This window comes from Protopterus annectens, chromosome 17.part0, assembly GCF_019279795.1.
Source record: "Protopterus annectens isolate FY-2018-M chromosome 17.part0, PAN1.0, whole genome shotgun sequence".
NCBI lineage: Eukaryota > Metazoa > Chordata > Ceratodontiformes > Protopteridae > Protopterus > Protopterus annectens.
Window position 1 is genome coordinate 710167951 of NC_056751.1, and position 20827 is coordinate 710188777.

Consider the following 20827-nt stretch of genomic DNA (forward strand, 5'->3'; position numbering starts at 1 on the left):
TGCAATAATACAAAAATAAAAGTGACTGCTTCTTTACTGTTTTTTTTTTTTTTTTTATTTCATTAGCCAGAGACCAGATGTAGTAAAATAGTTGGTAATTATACAGTCTATTATATTTGTAATAAAATATGTTACTTTGAATTTCTGCATGCAAAATGTAAAAGAATGCTCAGTGTATTTAATGGGTTCTAGATGTTCCAGAATAACATCTTGACTAAAGTATGTAACATGTTCCTAGATAAAGTCTTATAGAATCCATGCTTTGTGGGTTACTGCACTGATGTGGAAAACATTGCATTTAATGTCAGGTGGGACCACTTCATTGGCTATATATAAAAAAAAAAAAAATATATATATATATATATATATATATATATATACACACACACACAATACCATTTCTAAACATGTGCATAGGTAACATCCATAAAACTGTACATTGGTACTATATCCCTGCTTGCATAGATTTCACACTGAGAAAGCTGCTAAGATAAAACTGACAATGGCTTACAAAGCCACTTACTTGCTAAAGTTATCTGGTCTGACACTGCCTCAGAGATCAGCTATGTGTATATGTTCAGACAAGTGTGTGTACCTGAGGCTTGGCGTCTCTTGTGATAAGACATGAATGGTGGTATGATTAGTGTAATGTGCCTTTACGAGTCTATAAAAGAGAGCGAGTTATGTGACTTGGTGTGCCAGCCATCTTCGGTAAATCTTTACATAACTAGCTGGTGTATGTGCTTCTGTAATTACTTGGTTATTTTAACATTTGATTTTCTTAATACTGATGTATAGATTTATTCCTTTAATTTTGCTAAACATAATGCTACTGGCACAGAAATCTTTGAAACTGCAGGAACAGCTCTCAGACGACTAGAAAGTCATGGATACAGTATTTTGAGCTATATCTCACTGTGGGTAGATTTGGGGACAAATCTGAGAAAATGCAATACATCATTCCTTCATGTCATTAGTAAGGAAGCCATCAAGCTATTTAACTCTATTGAATTACTTTTAGATAGTAAGGCAGAGACAATTTTTCACTTTTAAAAAGTAGATTTCAGTCATAATTTGCAGTGGTAAAAAAAATTGATGCTTATGTCAGTGAATTTTAAAAACATAGTGTACAATTGTGAATTTGGTGACTTGGTTGATTTGCTTGTTAAGAGGACTGTTAGTGGAACCAGAAGTGATCAGATAAGAGGTAGATTATTAACAGGAATTGATTCAGCACTGGAAAAAGCTACCAATGAATGTAGAGTGAATAAACTTCTTAAGTGGTAACCATTAGAAATGTTGGAACCCACTAGATCAAGTATCGAAACAAGAAGATTGAATGGCTGAAAAAATATACTTACAAATACTAAAATACTAAGTCTGAGATGCTATTTTCCAGAATATTCCTTTTTGTCTGAGTTGCAATCCTGGAGTTAGTATGTGTGTGTATGTATGTGTATATGTATATATATATATATATATATATATATATATATATATATATATATATATATATATATATATATACACACACACACACACACACACACACACACACACACACACACGCACACACACAGATACATATGTGTGTGTGTGTACATGTACGTGTGTTCAAAAGATGCAGGGGGCTTGCTTTCCTACCTACAAAAAAAAAAAAGAAGCATAAAAGAAAAGAGCGATGTTCATGATTTGATATTCTCCTTTAATTTTAATGTTTTTTTCCCCTTGTTTTGGCACTCGGCATTTCCAATGCCAATATTTCAATAGACAGCTATTTAAGGTACATCTCAAAATATGACAGAAGAGTTAGAATTTTGAAAACTAGGATCTATGAATGTAAATGTGGAAACAAAGCCTACCTTCACTAAAAAATAATAACAATAACAACAAAATAGCTGGTGGCTGCATAGCTACCAAGAAGGCAACTGGGTAAAATCAAACTGACGAAAACCATACCTAATGCAGCTGTGTCGTTAGAAGCATGAAAAGGCACATCTTAAAGCATTAAATCAAACTGGTAAGCTCTGTGGGCATAATAACCATGTTGTCAGTCTGTAAGCAATATATTAATGTTTTAAAGACAAGGCAACAGTTTAAAGTAACAAAGTTTTGGTACTATTTGTTACATATCAAATATACATTGCATGCTACACACAGTCTTAGTGCACATACACTGATGCCCAGAATAAATGCATGCATTAATTCCAAAGTGTTGATGAGGGCAGCTGTGGATTAAAGACAGAGCAATTGCATTTTAAACTGGATATTAGTGTAGAGTGCAACATAATGGTAGAATATACTTTAAAACAGCTGAATTTGAACTGCAGGCTGTACAATTCTGAAAGCATGCTATTGCCATATTCTGGGTATGAACTCAAGCCTTTGGGTCAGAAATAGCTGGACTCTGTGTATAAAAATTAACAATAAAAGCTAGCTATTTTTCACATGGTGATACTATAAGCTCAGTTAAGGCAACTAAATATTTTGCCTAGATTTATTTTTATTATATGCGGCACAATGAAGAAAGTTCACATCATTCTGAAGCAAAATAATATACTGTATATATCAAATTGTGACAGAAATGCAGTTCTAACAGAGTATGCAGTTCATTGATACTAATTGCATAGCAAGAGTGGTTATGAGACCTTTCTGTGAAAATGTGGGAGGGTAGGCAGCATGGTTGTTTGAATAATTCTGAGGCAAGTGCAGTGCAGAGGCAGACCAGTGTTGAATTTAAACTGAAGACTTCAGTGAAAGGTGTATGGAATCATATTACTGGCAATCAACACACTGTGGCATAGAAATATCATGAAAGTGTGTGTGATGGCTAGCGGTTCTTTACAAGTACAGAAACATAAGTCTCAGAGCATAGTGTTGTGCAGGATGTGAAGATATTCTAAACAATAAGCCAGTCTCTTTAAAGGCTTATGATAATTGCAGGCTGAGTGGCATATAAAAATTTCACCTGAGAGAGTATTTTTGATTTATGCTTCTAGAAGAATGCATATTGCTTTTTCAGCTACAGTAAGCCAAAAGATAAAATGTTTGTCAAAATTGGTCTCTTAGTGAAACAGACAGTTACAACAGAATGGGACAGTAGGATGGCAGAAACAAGATAATATCAGGATATGTACAGAGCCACAAAATGTTTACATAGTGATTAAAAAGGAACATTTCGCACTTCAAAATGTTAGAGAGGTAGTAGCAAGTATGCCTAATGCCAGATTGTTCTCAGCATTTTACATGAACAAATGCCTTCGCCTAATTAACTTGGATAAACCTAGTTCCAAAGTTTGTACTTTCAATCTTTAAGCCATTAAATAGTCTTAAGGCTACATTGTGGGATCTCATCAGCTCCTTAAGCATTCCAAAGTGCTGCAGCAATTATAATTGAAGGACTACATGGAGTAGTCAACATGATATATGTCATGTTAGTCTATGATGATAAAGCAGGAATATGATAGGCAACTGATAATATTTTTCAACAGACTGAGGTTACAGTATTTGGAAACTCAGTACAGCTAATTGCCAGCTATTTGAAACTTCTTTACAATACATTGGCTATGTCTTTGCTGAATGGTCTTCAGCCAGATGCTGACAGGGTAAGGCTTCTTGTGAATATGCAGAAACCTACATGTAGATAGTATCTTAAGCAGTTCTTTGGCATGGTACAATATTCAAGTTCATATCTCACTTATCACAAAATCTCAGTACCAGTAACAAAGCTGATAGAAAATGATACAGTATGATGTTGGTCAGAAGAAAAGAGTTTTGAGCTGTAGAAATCTAGTAACTAGAGCACCGGCTATCAAATATTATGACATAACACTCCCTGTGACTTTTCAATTCATTGCTAGTCAATAATGGCTAGGTGCAGTGCTGATATAAGAGTCAGAATGATAGAGTATGCATCAGTGGCACTCACATAGATTTAGGCACAGTTTGCACAACTACAGAAGGCAATGCTAGCTATAGTCTTTAGCTGACAGAAGTTTTTCAATTTTGTTTATGGCAAGAAAATTACAGCAGAATCAGACATAGTCCATTTCCAAGAAGATCTTGTATAAAGGTCCAGCTTTACAGTGGGTGTTTTATCTTTGCAGAGGTTTAACTTGCATGCATAATACAAAAAACAGTGACATTTCTGCACATAGCAGATAATCTAAGCAGGCCGTGTATGAATGATTGCAAACTGAATCTACCACCAAAAGATTTGAATTGCTGAAGATTGCATTACAGTTACCAATGCTAACAAAGAACTTAGAAGAGCTGAAAGCTTACACCAGGGATAATGGAGACCTACAACTGCTTACAGATGCCATTTTGTCAGAATGGGCTGTTAGTATTAAACCACGTCTTCATTCTGTCAGACTATATTTCCTATTATCAGACCGTATTTTCCATTAGCAGGCTATATTTCCCATTACATGTTGCATTATCATGTGTTCATGGATTGATATTTAAAGGGGATAAAGTGGTAATTCATGCTCAATTAATTACAATATATTAGCAGAAATACACAAACCATGCCTTTACATAAATAATTGCAAAATGTGCACATGATGTCATACACTGACAAAGTGAACAGTTAAAACTAAACTTTGAAAACTATGGCATGTTTTGAAATGCGAATCAGTTGGAGAAACTCATTCCACATGATATTCTTTCATTGCCATACCTGAAACTAGGAGCTGTGCTCAATTACTTGAAGTATCCTGAAATACTACAGTTGAAAAATACTGTCACTCAGTCAGTGACGACTGTCCTAATATCTGTAATACTGCCACTCAATAAGTGATGATGGTCCTAAAGTCTGTAATACTGTCATTCAGTTAGTGATGACTGTCCTAAAGTCTGTAATACTGCCACTCAGTCAGTGACAACTGTCCTAAAGTCTGTAATACTGTCATTCAGTTAGTGATGACTGTCCTAAAGTCTGTAATACTGTCATTCAGTTAGTGATGACTGTCCTAAAGTCTGTAATACTGCCACTCAGTTAGTGACAACTGTCCTAAAGTCTGTAATACTGTCATTCAGTTAGTGATGACTGTCCTAAAGTCTGTAATACTGTCATTCAGTTAGTGATGACTGTACTAAAGTCTGTAATACTGCCACTCAGTCAGTGACAACTGTCCTAAAGTCTGTAATACTGTCATTCAGTCAGTGATGACTGTCCTAAAGTCTGTAATACTGTCATTCAGTCAGTGATGACTGTACTAAAGTCTCTATTTTCCAGGCATGGAATTCTGCAGCAAGCTGTATCTGACAATGGCCTCCAGTCTGTCATTCCAGAACTTCAAGATTTCTGTTTAAATCCAAAATACATACATTCTAATAGGTTGAAAGGAGTATACAGAAAGTGAAGGATGTTTTAAACAACAGTGAATATTCAGAAATATTTACTTTCTAACGAATTACTGTGGTGGTGGTGCTGCGGTAGCGTTGTCACCTCATAGCAAGACATTGTCCCATTCGATTCTCAGCTAGAGCGTCTTCTGTGTGGAGGCATACGTGAATGGGGCGTGCCTTCGTTGAATGTTGTGTGTCGGCTGGTAACCCGGTACATAAAAATCCACTACCAATCATTAGCGGACCGGAGTTCCACTGTGGCGACCTCTAACCGGGAAAAGCCGAAATATACAAACATTTACTTTCTAACGAATTACAAGCTAGGCATCATTTGTCTATGACAAAACTGTGAGAAATGTACCTTAAAAAGAAGGGGAAAGAGTCACAGTTATCTTTCTTTAATCAGTGCTGGTCTCAGAGTGTCAGTGCAACCTACAATATTTGAATATATTGGTTCTCCAAAGTCTGATTTAGTACAAGGCGGTGATATGCAGCTGTATCATATGGACACGAGGCATTTGCAGAAGTTAACCATTATTTTATTCCATTGAGATATGACAAAAACAAAATCAGGACTTTGAAAAAAATTAAGTCAAAGAAGAGACTTCATCACAAACATTCAGAATAAATATTCCATTGAGTTGTCAAATTTTCGACTTGAGCTACCTTAAGTTTCTTCATAAACTGCTGCTGATCTGACTGGTAATAAACAAACCAGTGACTATGGTAAAAAGTTGGTGTGTGTGTGTGTGTGTGTGTGTGTGTGTGTGTGTGTGTGTGTGTGTGTGTGTGTGTGTGTGTGTGTGTGTGTGTGTGTGTGTGTGTGTGTGTGTGTATGTGTATGTGTGTGTGTGTGTGTGTGTGTGTTTGTATTTGTGACATATAGATCATGTGACTAATGTATTAAGTGACTAGTGTAAAATGGCATTAAGAATCTTAGTATAAAAAGGGATCAAACCACATTACACTGTGTGTGTGTGTGTGTGTGTGTGTGTGTGTGTGTGTGTGTGTGTGTGTGTGTTATTACCTGCCAATCTGCAGTTAAGTTATCAGGTGCCTTTTGCAGATCCCTAGGCAGTAAAAAAGTATTATTGAAGCTGAAGACCACACAAAAGCTCTTCTCCTCTTCTGATGTAACAAGCAGCTTGTTAAGAGATAAATGCCAGTGTAGAGAAGCCGGTACCAGACTCCACTACCATCAACACCTGACAGCTTGTGCCTGGGGCAGCTTCTTTTGACTTACCCTATTTATGGCTCTGTTATATATTTTACCCTAATATACAGATGTTCCAGTATGGATCAACACCACTGTGCACTCAACAAAGGAATGGGGTGTTTAGAGCATCCTGATATTACTACGGAGCTTTCACCTCTTTTAATAGTTTTATGTTTACAGCAGTGACAGACTGACATTTTTGGGACCCTGAAGCTTGAACTACTATGGGGCTCCTTCACATCCAGCAACAATAGGGAAACATTCAACAAGATCCACAGGGCCTTGCTGCCCTTGCAAGGACCTGAAGTCCCAAATGGCAGAGAAGGGGGGAACATTGCCAAAAATAAATTACTATGGCAGTGAACAATAACATACTGTACATACGGTAAAAATAAAAATAATAATAATACAAATAATAGCATGGTAATATACATATAAACACACACATATAGATATACAGTAATTTATAATGATTGATCAATGAAATATAAAATATACCGAAAGGCCAAAAACATTAAATGCACTACCAGCCATAAAGTTATTAGTTCATTTTGCTTTATTCCTTATAGAATATATATTTTATTCGATCTGTACTTCCCAAAAAATGCCTAAAACCAATCAGATTCTGCAAAATAACAATTGAGTAGAAAAAAATGTTGTAGAAGTGAAACAATTGTTTTATAAAAACTCAATAGATGGAGCTAGGGAGGTCCGAAGATGCCATGAGGAAAAATGACAAAGGTAAACTGTTGTAAAGACATTACCCTCGACATGACCCACGTGAATACTTATATTGAACTGTCAACAAAGAATTCTACTACTAGAAATATAGTAAATGAGGAATAGGCCAGGTTTGCCATTTCCAAAAACTCAACTGAATAAGCAAAATATAAAAATCTCATTCTAGAAAACGGAAATATCTCAGTAAATATGGAAACTGGAACACTAGTTGTTGGCTAAAGAAACAGCAGAAATATACATATACAAATATTGTGCTTCTGTGCTAACTATGGACCAAGTTCTAAGCAGACCTTTACCTATACATCTCTAACACTAAACACTAACAAAGATATAAACAAAAACTTACCAAAAATGAAGAAAAAGAAAATTTGGAGGAAAGAAAATCACACCACCCGACATCAATGCAAGCAAAAAAGTATCGGTTCCGTCTCTACTCGAGAAGAAGTCAGAAGGTCATCAGAGGGGGCTCATTAGGATAAAGAGGTGAAAATCTAATTTTTGGTGTTAAAATGTACAAGCAAGACAAGTGAAGCCTTAATTGGGAATATATGTCTTTTTATGGTTCTGTTTGGCTCTAACCTAAGGGCTAAGCTGTAGAACTATTAAGCCATGCACCAACAAAGGATTTAAGGATCTAACTGCCAAAATGCAGGTTCTGGCAAGCTCAACGAGCCCATACAGCTGGGGGTTTGGGCAGTGCAAGCCCGATGAAAATTTTGAAATCTGACCAATTACAGAGGCATTTTGAGGCCATATAAAATGGATATTAGAGTATATTCTAACTTAGAATTTCTAAGGTCAATATTAAGTACATAAACCCATTGGCTTATGATTCTATCACTAAAATAGCCTTATTTTAATAACAAACACTTAAAAAACTCTATTGATTATTGTTGAAAAATTCACTCATTAAAAAAAATTGCTTCGGGGGCCCTCCAGGGTTAGGGGCCAAGAAGCTCAGGCTTCATTAGTTTCATAGTAGATCTGCCACTGGTATACAGGGCTCATTACTAAACCCTTCACCCAGCAGCTACAGCTCTAATATGTAGCTGGGTATAGATACAGATCTCTTACATGGGGGGGGGGGTGTAAGGATAAAGCATTCCTTTCTTAGTTCCAAAGCCATGGGATATTTCCCTTTTAAGCATGAACATATTCTTTTCTTTCTAGGGGTTCATTAGGGCTATCAGACAAATATCTGTCTGGTACATGTTGATATTGCTGCTGACTCCATCTATTCCTCTGTTATCACCCAGCCCCGACCACTCCCTTTTGGCTCAGGTATTCTTTCTGCTGTGCTTCCCAGCTGCTGGCTGCAGTCCTTGGCACTTTCCATTTTCCTGTTACCGCATTGATTCTGCTCATTTTCAAAGAAGAAAAAGGCAATCAGAATTTTACTGCTATACTTAGCTGTGCAGTGAAACACAAGTCTAAGAATACAACAAATCCTGTCAGAATTTGTTTTATTATAAACAGTAAGAGAAGCAAAATGGAATATCTGGAAAGTGCAAGAAAGTGAAGAAATAATGAAGAAAGAGAACAGAATAGTAAGTGGACTCTTAACAGGACTAGGAAGTTTGCAGAAACATAAAAAAATCCAAAACAATCTGTCTCTCTCTCTTTATATATAAGTATACCATCATATGTTGACTGTTACTTCAAAACAATGAAAAAATCTAAGCGACTGCAGACTTAGTCATGTGCACAGCCAACTGACTCACAGATTATCACCTTACATGCACTTCTCTGCATACATGGTGATCTGTGCTACAGCTTACAGCAAGACTACATCCATAATGATCTGTACTACAGTATACAAAGCACTACACACATAGTGATCTGCACTACAGTACACATCAACACTACGTGCATAGTGATCTGCAGTACAGTACACACTATCACAACATGCATAGTGATCTGTACTATAGTACACACCAACACTACATTTATAGTGATCTGCAGTACAGTTCACACCGACAATGCATGCATAGTCATCTGCACTACAGTACGCACCAACACTACATACATAGTGATCTGCACTACACAGTACACACCAACACTCATGCATAGTGATCTGCACTACAGTACACACAAACACTACTAGCATAGTGATCTGTGCTGTAGTGCACACCAACATTACATACATAGAGATCTGCACTACAGTACATACCAACACCACATACATAATGATCTGCACTACAGTGCACACCAACACTACTAGCATAGTGATCTGTGCTACAGTACACATCAACACTACATGCATAGTGATCTGCAGTACAGTACACAACAACACTGCATGCATAGTGATCTGCATTACAGTACACACCAGCACTACGTGCATAGTAATCTGTGCTACAGTACACATCAACATTACGTACATAGTGATTAGAACTACAGTGCACACCAACACTACTAGCATAGTGATCTGTGTTACAGTACACCTACACTACCTACATCGTGATTTGTGCTACAGTACACACCAACACTACTTGCATAGTGATCTGCAGTACAGTACCCAGCAACACTACATGCATAGTGATCTGCATTACAATACACACCAGCACTACATGCATAGTGATCTTCACTGCAATACAAACAGTACATACTTAGTGATCTGTGCTACAGTACTAACCAAAAGTACATGCATAATGATCTGCATTATAGTACACACCAACACTACATGTATTGTGATCTGAACTACAGTACCATTCAACACTGCATACATATTGATCTGCACTACAGTACACATTAACACTACATTCAAAGTGATCTGCATTACAGTACACACCAAAACTACATGCATAGCAATCTGCAGTGCAGTACACACCAACCCTTCATGCCTAGTGAACTGCACTACAGCACACACCAACACTACTAGCATACTGATCTGTGCTATAGTGCACACCAACATTAAATACATAGTGATCTGCACTACAGTACATACCAACACCACATACATAATGATCTGCACTACAGTGCACATCAACACTACTAGCATAGTGATCTGTGCTACAGTACACATCAACACTACATGCATAGTGATCTGCAGTACAGTACACAACAACACTGCATGCATAGTGATCTGCATTACAGTACACACCAGCACTACGTGCATAGTAATCTGTGCTACAGTACACATCAACATTACGTACATAGTGATTAGCACTACAGTGCACGCCTACACTACTAGCATAGTGATCTGTGTTACAGTACACCTACACTACATACATCGTGATTTGTGCTACAGTACACACCAACACTACTTGCATAGTGATCTGCAGTACAGTACCCAGCAACACTACATGCATAGTGATCTGCATTACAATACACACCAGCACTACATGCATAGTGATCTTCACTGCAATACAAACAGTACATACTTAGTGATCTGTGCTACAGTACTAACCAAAAGTACATGCATAATGATCTGCATTATAGTACACACCAACACTACATGTATTGTGATCTGAACTACAGTACCATTCAACACTGCATACATATTGATCTGCACTACAGTACACATTAACACTACATTCAAAGTGATCTGCATTACAGTACACACCAACACTACATGCATAGTAATCTGCACTTCAGTACACACTAAAACTACATGCATAGCAATCTGCAGTGCAGTACACACCAACCCTTCATGCATAGTGAACTGCACTACAGTACACACCAACACTACTAGCATACTGATCTGTGCTATAGTGCACACCAACATTACATACATAGTGATCTGCATTACAGTATACACCAACACTACATACATATTAATCTGCACTACAGTGCATACCAACACTACTAGCATAGTGATCTCCACTACAGTGCACACCAACACTACATGCATAGTGATCTGTGCTGCAGTACACATCAGTACTACATGCATAGTGATCTTTGCTACAGTACAAACACTATATGCTTAGTGATCTGCGCTACAGTACTAACCAAAACTACATGCATAATGATCTGCAGTACAGTACACGCCAACACTACATGTATTGTGATCTGAACTACAGTACCATTCAACACTATATACATATCAATCTGCACTACAGTGCACATCAACACTACATGCATAGTGATCTGCACTGCAGTACATACCAACACTACATGCATAATAATCTGCACTACAGTACACACCTAAACTTCATGCATAGCAATGTTCAGTGCAGTACACACCAACACCTCATGCATAGAAATCTGCAGTACAATACACACCAACACCACATACATAGCGATCTGTACTACAGTACACACCATCACTACTAGCATAGTGATCTGTGCTATAGTGCATACCAACATTATATACATAGTGATCTGCACTACAGTACACACCAACACTACATACATATCGATCTGCACTACAGTGCACACCAACACTACTAGCATGGTGATCTGTGCTATAGTGCACACCAACATTATATACATAGTGATCTGCACTACAGTACACACCAACACTGCATATATATCGATCTGCAGTACAGTACACATCAACACTACATGCATAGTGATCTGCATTACAGTACACACCAACACTGCAGGCATAGCAATCTGCAGTGCAGTACACACCAACACTTCATGCATAGTGATCTGCAGTACAGTACATACCAACACTACATGCGTAGTGATCTGCATTACAGTACACATCAACACTACATACATAGTGATCTTCACTACAGTACACATCAACACTACATAAATAGTGATCTGTACTACTGCACACATAAACACTACATGTATAGTGTTTTGTGTTACAGTACACACCAAAACTACATGCATAGTGATCTGCACTACACTACACACATACCCTATGTGCATAGTGATCCGTGCTATAGTACACACCAAAACTTCATGCATATTGATCTGCACTACAGTACACATCAACATTACATACATAGTGATCTGCATTACAGTACACATCAACACTACATGCATAGTGATCTGCACTACAGTACACATCAACATTACATACATAGTAATCTGCATTACAGTACACATCAACACTACATGCATAGCAATCTCCACTACAGTACACATCAACAGATCATATGTAGTGATCTTCATTACAGTGCACATCAATACTACATGCATAGTGATCTAAATTGCAGTACACACTACCACTACATGTATGTGCAGTACCAATCGCAAAAGTAGCTGGCAGATACTTTTCCTATAAGTATGTAGGCCACACATGCATTATATCCTTAGCCATATGCAACTAAAAACATTGTATTGATGTGGAAGCTGTGCCTCCACAGCATCTACTAAGGGGGCTATGCCCCTTCTGCCCACTTCCAAAGTCAACTACTGCAATAACTAAAATACACACGGCACTTCCGGGTTCATGAAATGCATATTCAACCAACTGAATTGCAACTAAAAATGTGTGTGTGTTTGTGCATCTACATACACGCACACACACACACACACACACACATATAGTTGTATTTATATATCTATATACATACATATATGAATATATGTTTGTCAAAATGCACAAGCATTGAACCACATGTGATTGATGGCAGCATTTCAAAAATCAACAAAGTGAAAAAGTGATAAAATCAAAAAAATAATTGCAAAAGGAATCAGTTTCCTTTTGTAATTGAATCACCAAAACCCCATTATACATTCAAATATAATTTGGTTCAACAGGAGTAGTGTTATATAAAGGATTTTCCTATGGCAAAGTGCAAGGTTAGTGGCAGGAGCAGGGTGCAGGCAATAGTAAGGTGGTGCCATGGGGTAGTTCTTCACCTGCACCAACTTACTGAAACCTGCTGGGAAGCATGACAGGGGACAAATACCTGCTCCAAAAGGTACTGATCAGGACTGAGTGACAAAGCTACCACTATATAAGTCAGAATACACACAGACCACGTGCATCGACGAATACTAGCAAAACACTAAATCTATCCCCTTACATAACCATTACTCTAACCTTAACCCCAAAATACTCACACATATACTCCCAATCCGGCTCTATATTAGAACACCAAATGTTCAAAATTTCGAGTGCTCTAATATCGAACCCTATGAATCGAAAATTTAAAACGTCAAACTAGGGAAAAAATTTGCTGTTCCAAAACACATACACACAACACAAGCACACCAAACAAACAACAATCTACACACATACACCTAAACTCTTACACCTAACCTTACACTAAACTATACATACACCACTAACTATCCACTTACCTTAACCCAAACCTTAACCCTATGGTCCGTCACTATCGCACAGTCACCTCACCAGCACCCTAACCCTAACTCACCTACCCTGCCCTAACCCTCACGTCCACACAATTGCACACTTACCTGAACCAGACCCGTAACTTTCCGCCACAGCGCTGAAAATAACGGAGCAACAGAAACAGACAACCAAAGTCTTTCCCTAGGAAAAAAATTTGGTTTTCTGTTTCTTCGATATTTTCAGCATTTGCTGAAAACAGTTCGATATTAGAACACTCGAACTTTTGAACGTTCAGTGTTCTAATATAGACCCCCCCCCAATCCCCAGTGCTAAAACTTTCAGTATATATGAACGTTTTGGAATTAGTATCCCAAAGCCACACTTATCTTACCCACATACTCCATCTGATATATTTGTGACAAATGCGCATGTCGATTGAGTGCAAGAAATATATATATATATATATATATATATATATATATATATATATATATATATATCATTATATATATATATATATATATATATATATATATATATATATATATATATAATTTGTTCAATATTTGTTGACCAACTAAGACAGAGCCTGTATTCAGCAGAGGCCCAGGAAGAAACACTCCAGACATGTCTTTAAAATGTGGGATGAAACCAGAGTGGAAGAGTGTAAATTAAGATGGCAATTAAGGCTTAACGCCATGATGGTGCCAGGTATTAATGACCACACCTTCATAATGCCAATATTAAGGATAAAAAGTTATGTATCTATGATCTGTAATATTTCTTTAAGATGGAGGTTTCATTGTTATGGTGATCACATGATTGTCTTTATTTATTATATAAATGAATGTGAAGTGTATTTTGAATGGTTCTGAAGAAGTCTGATGATGAAAGCGCTTGACCATTCTTTATTTTATTAAAAGTGTCTTTTGTGCTTTAACCCTATGGTCCAGTAGTCACCTCACACCACACCAGCACCTAACTCACCTACTCCCCCCCCCTAACCCTCACGTCCACACAATTGCACACTTACCTGAACCAGACCCGTAACTTGTGTTTCCTATGGGCATTATTGGATATACTACCTCATTGGTTTTATTTAGTTTTTGCAGTTTTTTTTAATTTCTTACGTTCTGCACACTGTTTTGTTTTATTTAGGAAACCAGATTACCCAGAGGAAATGCACACAAACACAGAGAGGACATGCAGAGTCCACACAGAAGGCACCCCAGCCAAGAATCGAACTAGAAAATCTCTTGCTGTGAGGGGGAATGTTAACCGTTGCACCACCAATTGTTGGATATATTATGAATAGCTATTTACTTCTGTTTACAATACAACAGCATTTCTTTGCAGTTCAGTTCATTTTCACCTCATGCATAACCATAAATCCCCATCCATATTACTAAGCTGTATCATTGCTTCCCCAAAGTCTCCCCCATTCATATTTATGAGTGTGTTAAGCACCATATGCAAAAAGTAGGGGTACTCCACTTTCCCCAGTCTCGATTTTCAGAAAGTTACCTCATTATGGTATAGTCCGTCTTAAATCAGGTAATCTCATTCCTGTACTTTGTACTAGTATTCCTAATTCTCTAGAGCTACAACTGCACCCATTTCATCACTCACTCTTACCTCTTTGATTGATCAATCTGCCCAAAAGTGAACGCCATCCTTCCATCTCCATGTCAATCATTAATCATGCCCCAGCATAGTTTTTGTATCCAGATGCTTGCTTTTTTTTTCTGAATGCACTTCCAGGCCCTCCCCCCTCCCCTTTCTAAGCCTTAAGTATCATCTGTGTCACTTTCCCAGTGAACAGTTGAAGTTCTAGTCTTTCATCTCCAGTCAATTCCTTCTGTTTATTCATAGCAAAAAGGCATGAATTACACTTATCTGTTATCACCTACCCCAACATTTTACTCTAAACTTTTCTTGCCCCCTTCCACAGTGGTATAGTCTCTCTGCATATTCACCATATGTACAACTGTTCAGAATTTTCTTCCCTACATCTTCAACACTCTGTGGCTGGATGCCATCCTTTCTGGTGTATCTGCATAGGGGTTCTGTACCACCTATGCACTATCCTTCTGTACTAGTTCTCAACAAGGCTAACCTCTTTTAATATTTTCATCAGTGCTAATATTCGTTTCCAAAGCTATCATCATGTCGTCTTTACTGAACTTTTCCCTCAGGTTACCAAAAGCACACCTACATACGCACTCCCAGCTGCCTGTTGAAGACTCCAGTTCTTCTCCTTTTACACCTGGCTACATTTCCCCCTAAATCTAACCTCACTTCATAAGTCATTATTTTCTTCCTGTATTGCCTAACTACGTGACTCTGAACAAATCACTTAACCAGACACCCAGCTCCCAGGCTGAGCCTAAAAAAGGTCTATGTAGATCACTACTCTACCCCAGAAAACAAATATAAATAAAATAAAATAAAGAAAGAAAGAAGTATCTTTATGTTTATGTTTGTTTTTGTATCAGTTCTTCTGAATACTCTGGTTAAAAGCAATATGGTTCCCCATGAACAACAGCAAATCTCCACTGTATTAAATATAATTTTCTTTGAAAACTGATAACCATTCATTTAACGATTCATCTTTTAGGCCCTGAACCTTTCCAGCACCCTTTTCCTCCCTGATTACTAGCTTATCCTCCAGTTCCTTAGGGCAGCTCCACCATAGATCGCTAATAGTTCTATCCTACCTATCCAGGAACTACAACCCTAGCAGCTCACGAGTCATGCTGTTTGTACCACTCTTTACTTTACTCATTGTCTTTATGCTTCCAGCCTTCCAGCACTTTTCCCAGGTGATCCATTCCAAATTTTATTTTTTTATGACTTGCAGCCTTTACATAATATTTACAGCAGTCCCATATTACCTGAAATCTGGCATTCCCCCGTCCTCCTACTTTCCTGTGAGACCCAAGTCTATCCTTTGTGGTCCTTCCTCTATTGTTCTTCCACTCAAACCTATCAGACACTAGTTGGATATCTGCTATAAGCTTATTTTGAGGGATGATTTGCATATGCTGTCCAGAATAATGTACGTACTGAAGTATCACTGTGTGGACTGTTTCGATTCTACCTTTAAGTGTGGCAAATCTACCTGTCCATGCGTACAATATTTCCCTTATCCTTTACCTTCAGATTCGTCTAGTTATGGTATCTAATATCTACCATTTTACACATTTTAAGTAATAAGTACGTCTCTCTCCCCCACCCCCACCTTTTGAGGGAGTGCAGGAAATAACTCTTATGTTTAATTCTGAATCTAATTACTAAAGACTTTGAGGGTGAAAATGAACCTTGATGCAATGCCAAAATGACTGAACATCTCGAATACCCCCAGAAGTTTCACAGTGACATCCTCAAACAACATCATGTAATCTTCTGCAAACAGGTAAATGCCACTACTTCTTCTACCACACTTCTGCCTCATCCAGCTTTGTCTTTCGCTCTGCAACAGACATTGAATGATCTTTACAAATAAATGGCAAAAATGAACCACGTCCAAAGCACAAGGCAGAGAGTTTAATTAAAATACGTACAATTCACTTGCTAAGCGCTTTCACCATTACACATGGCATCATCAGAGTAAGTGAACAGCAACCATGCCATACATTAAATACTCAGTCAAACACCTGAACAACCAATAGAAAATTTGCATTGATTTAAATGGATGAATAAGTAATTAGTTATCAAGTAAATTTTAAACATAAAATTTGTCCATGCACAATAGAACAGTATTGCCCAAATCTGATGTTATAAAAAATATCCTATCCACAATATATACATTTATGTTTAACATCCTTCAAAATAAACACCTAAAAAATGAATAAATAAAAATAATACATGTTGAGATATAAAAATAACTATGTAACCCACTATTTACACCATATCCTATTAGCCCTATCTTTTAAAACGGGTTTTAAAGAAATGTATTCATTCAAACCTAGTGGGGTTGTTGAATCAAGAATTATTTGCCATTTGTATTCTAATAATTCTACCTTCAACCTTTCATCCCCACCCCTCTCAAACTGTGTCACCCTGTCAATCATAAAGAAAATACATTTCTTAAAATCCACACAATGTATGCTATGCATATATAGTGCACTGTGTGTGTCCTTGTTTTTATTGCCCTCTGGTGTTCTGCAATCCTGTCTTTTAACCTACGGACAGTTTTGCCCATGTAGAATGCATTACAGCTAACACAAGTGGCAATATATACCAACTTTTGTGTGTTGCAACTACACCTACCAGGGCACCCCAGTGTCTTAATGTAACTGGACAGTAATACATAAGATCCTTCATTAATGTACCTACAAAATTTACAAGTTCCACATTTGTACATTCTAGAACACTTGTAAATGGTTCCATTTCCCTCCAAAATTTCTTTGATATTTTTTCCCCTAGAATATACTGTTTGGGGGAAATTACCCAAATCATTTTTTATGGTTTCATTAAATACTGTATCCCATGTTTTTTTCACTAATTCAACAACACCACTGGTTTGACTATTATATTTCAATACTAGTGCCCTACCTTCTAAGGTATTGATATTTTGAAATATATCATTAGCATTACCCCTTAAAATGGGTTTGTATATACTCCGTCTCTTCTCCAAGACCTCATTCCTGATTTTTAACAACATCCTTAAGGGATATCCCCTGTCTAAACAGAAACCAGTAAGGTGTACACCTCTTTAATACAAGTGTCATCATCACTCCCTTAAAACTACCTTCCTCGAACTGTACTGCTAATCTAACCAGCGTATCCTGTAACTAAAAAGTTCATCTCTACTTGATTCCCAAGTAGACTATTCTCTATCTGTAAAGCCTAGCACTTGCTCCTACAGTACTTTCACCTTGATAAAGCACTCTTATTATAGATAGTACTCCACCAGCCTAGAACCCACATCCCCCGGAGTCTTTTGTAAGTTTTTTATCTATTCCTTCTAGCATGTCGAGGGATCAGTTGCTAGTGTCCTCTCCTGCTCAGCTGGTGAACCTGGGAATACTGAGGCAATGTTACAATTGCCTCATGTACACAGACAACCCTCTCCTTCTCCCACAAAACACAAATACATGCGAGAGATGCAACTATACGGCCAAACTGGAGGCTGAGCTCTCTCAACATAGGACTGGCAAGACCAGACAGGAGGAGAAGGTAACCACACACACTACATACCCAGTCACACATAGTACCAGCACAACCTCAAATCATATACATAATCACACAAAGACATACTCGAGCTGTGAATCAAAATCTACCAAAACAGCAGAGGCCACCAAAGCAGACACCCAAACAACTATCACCTCAGGACCCAACACATGCAACACATAGACCACACAGTCAGAGTGTCAAACAGTCACAGCCCTTAAGGCCAAACACAATGCCAGACACACTCGTCATTGGTGACTCCATAGTCAGACACACTGACGTCCCGCTCACCAGACTGAGTAAGGAGAAGGTCACAGTAAGCTGCCTGTCAGGCGCTAGAATCCGCCACATAACGCAAGCACTCAGGTCTCTCAACAGCAGGTACAAGTACGACTCAGTCATTGTCCACGCTGGTGTCAACGACCTGAGACGTACCTCCTTGGACTACATGAAAAGAGACATTGAGGTGCTCTCTGATTATGTAGCCCAGGCAGGTATGACCCTGACCTTGAGCAGTATCCTACCTTCGCCTAGAATGATGCCACAATACAGTGATAAGATGATCAGCTTCAATAATTGGCTTAAATTCTGGTGTCATTCAAAGGGGATCCAATGTCTGTCTGCCTGGGATGACATGCTGGACAAGCCACGCTGCTTCCCAAGGGACAGCTTGCACCTGTCACCCCTGGGCTTCCGGATATTGGCAAAGGCTCTTGCCACCCCCATAGTGCCTTTTTTAGGAAAGGCTCAAATTCTAAACCTACCACCCTAGAACACAAAAAAGGAAAAAAACTAAGAGTAATGCTGCTCAATGCCAGAAGTCTCAATCTCAAGATGCACGCACTCGAGGCCCTTCTCAGTATGGAGAACATCGATGTCTGTGCTGTGACAGAAACCTGGTTCAAGGCTCCTGAGAGCACCCCAGCACTATCAGGTTTTACCTCATATCATGCGTTCCGGCCCCAAAATACGGACAACACCAAGAAAGGAGGGGGGTGTCCATATTTATAAAGGACACCCACACCTCAAGGTTGGTGGCAACGCATGATGCATCGGAGACCATCCAGGTGCAACTAACCATAGGCAAAACTGCTCTGCAATTTGTAGCATGTTACAGGCCACCCTCTCAAACTCAGGAACCTCACATGGCCTTCCTGAAAACACTGGAGGGGATAAATGTATCTCCAAACACCATCATACTAGGTGACTTCAACTACCCTAATATAGACTGGGAACACTACTCAAGCCCAAACACTCTAGCCCAAAGGTTCCTGGAGTTCATAAACTCAAATGCCATGGAACAACTTGTCACCATCCAAACAAGAGGAGAAAACATACTTGATCTCATCATCATGAACATGGGACCACAATGTTCAACACCGGAAGTATACCCCTCACTGGTTTGATCAGATCATAAACTAATCTCGCTGGAGGTCCTCATCCCGCCCCCACCTGAAATAAAAAAGACCACAGTGAAAAACTTCTCAAAAGCCGACTTCACACTTCTAAAAACTAGCGTGGTCTCCTTTAAGGCCCCTGAGCCGGGGGTAAACATTACTCAAACCGCTGAATCACTTACAAATGCCTTCTACCAGCACCTACAGGACTGCATGGATCAGGCAATCCCAAACAAAACTAAGACTCTTTGTACCAAAGGCAAGCATCCAGTCTGGTGGACCCCAGCCATAAACAAGCTCTACAACAAAAGGAGGAAGCTACTACAAGATAGAGCAAAATCCTTGAAAGGTAAGACACCCTTGATCATTATAAGTAAAAAACTAAGAGCCCTCATAAAATCATCCAAGGCAAATTTTGAGAGAAAAATCGCCAAGGACTCAAAAGACAATCATAAGGCCTTTTTTAGCTATGTTAGAAACCTAGGAGGAAACTCCCAGATATGCTCAGAATTAGTTCAAAATGATGTGAAGATTACTGAACCTACACACATTGTCAACATACTGGCTGACAGGTTCAGTGCTAACTTCTCCCCCCCTCCCCCCCAAAAGGAGAGATATCTATACCAGAGGATTGTAGCCCCCCAAACATCTCTAACACCCAGGTGAGAACTGCTCTCTCCAAGGCAAAAAACACAGCATCCATGGGACCGGATGGTGTCCCCGGCTGTGTACTCCATGAACTCAATGAGG

General features: G+C 38.4%; 1 protein-coding gene across 3 annotated transcripts in view; it reads left to right on the plus strand.

Annotated features, from left to right (window-relative positions):
- KCNJ9 (potassium inwardly rectifying channel subfamily J member 9) overlaps nucleotides 1-20827 on the plus strand; it is a 522122-nt gene that overhangs the window by 217101 nt on the left and 284194 nt on the right. The gene's annotated exons all lie outside the window — the stretch shown is intronic.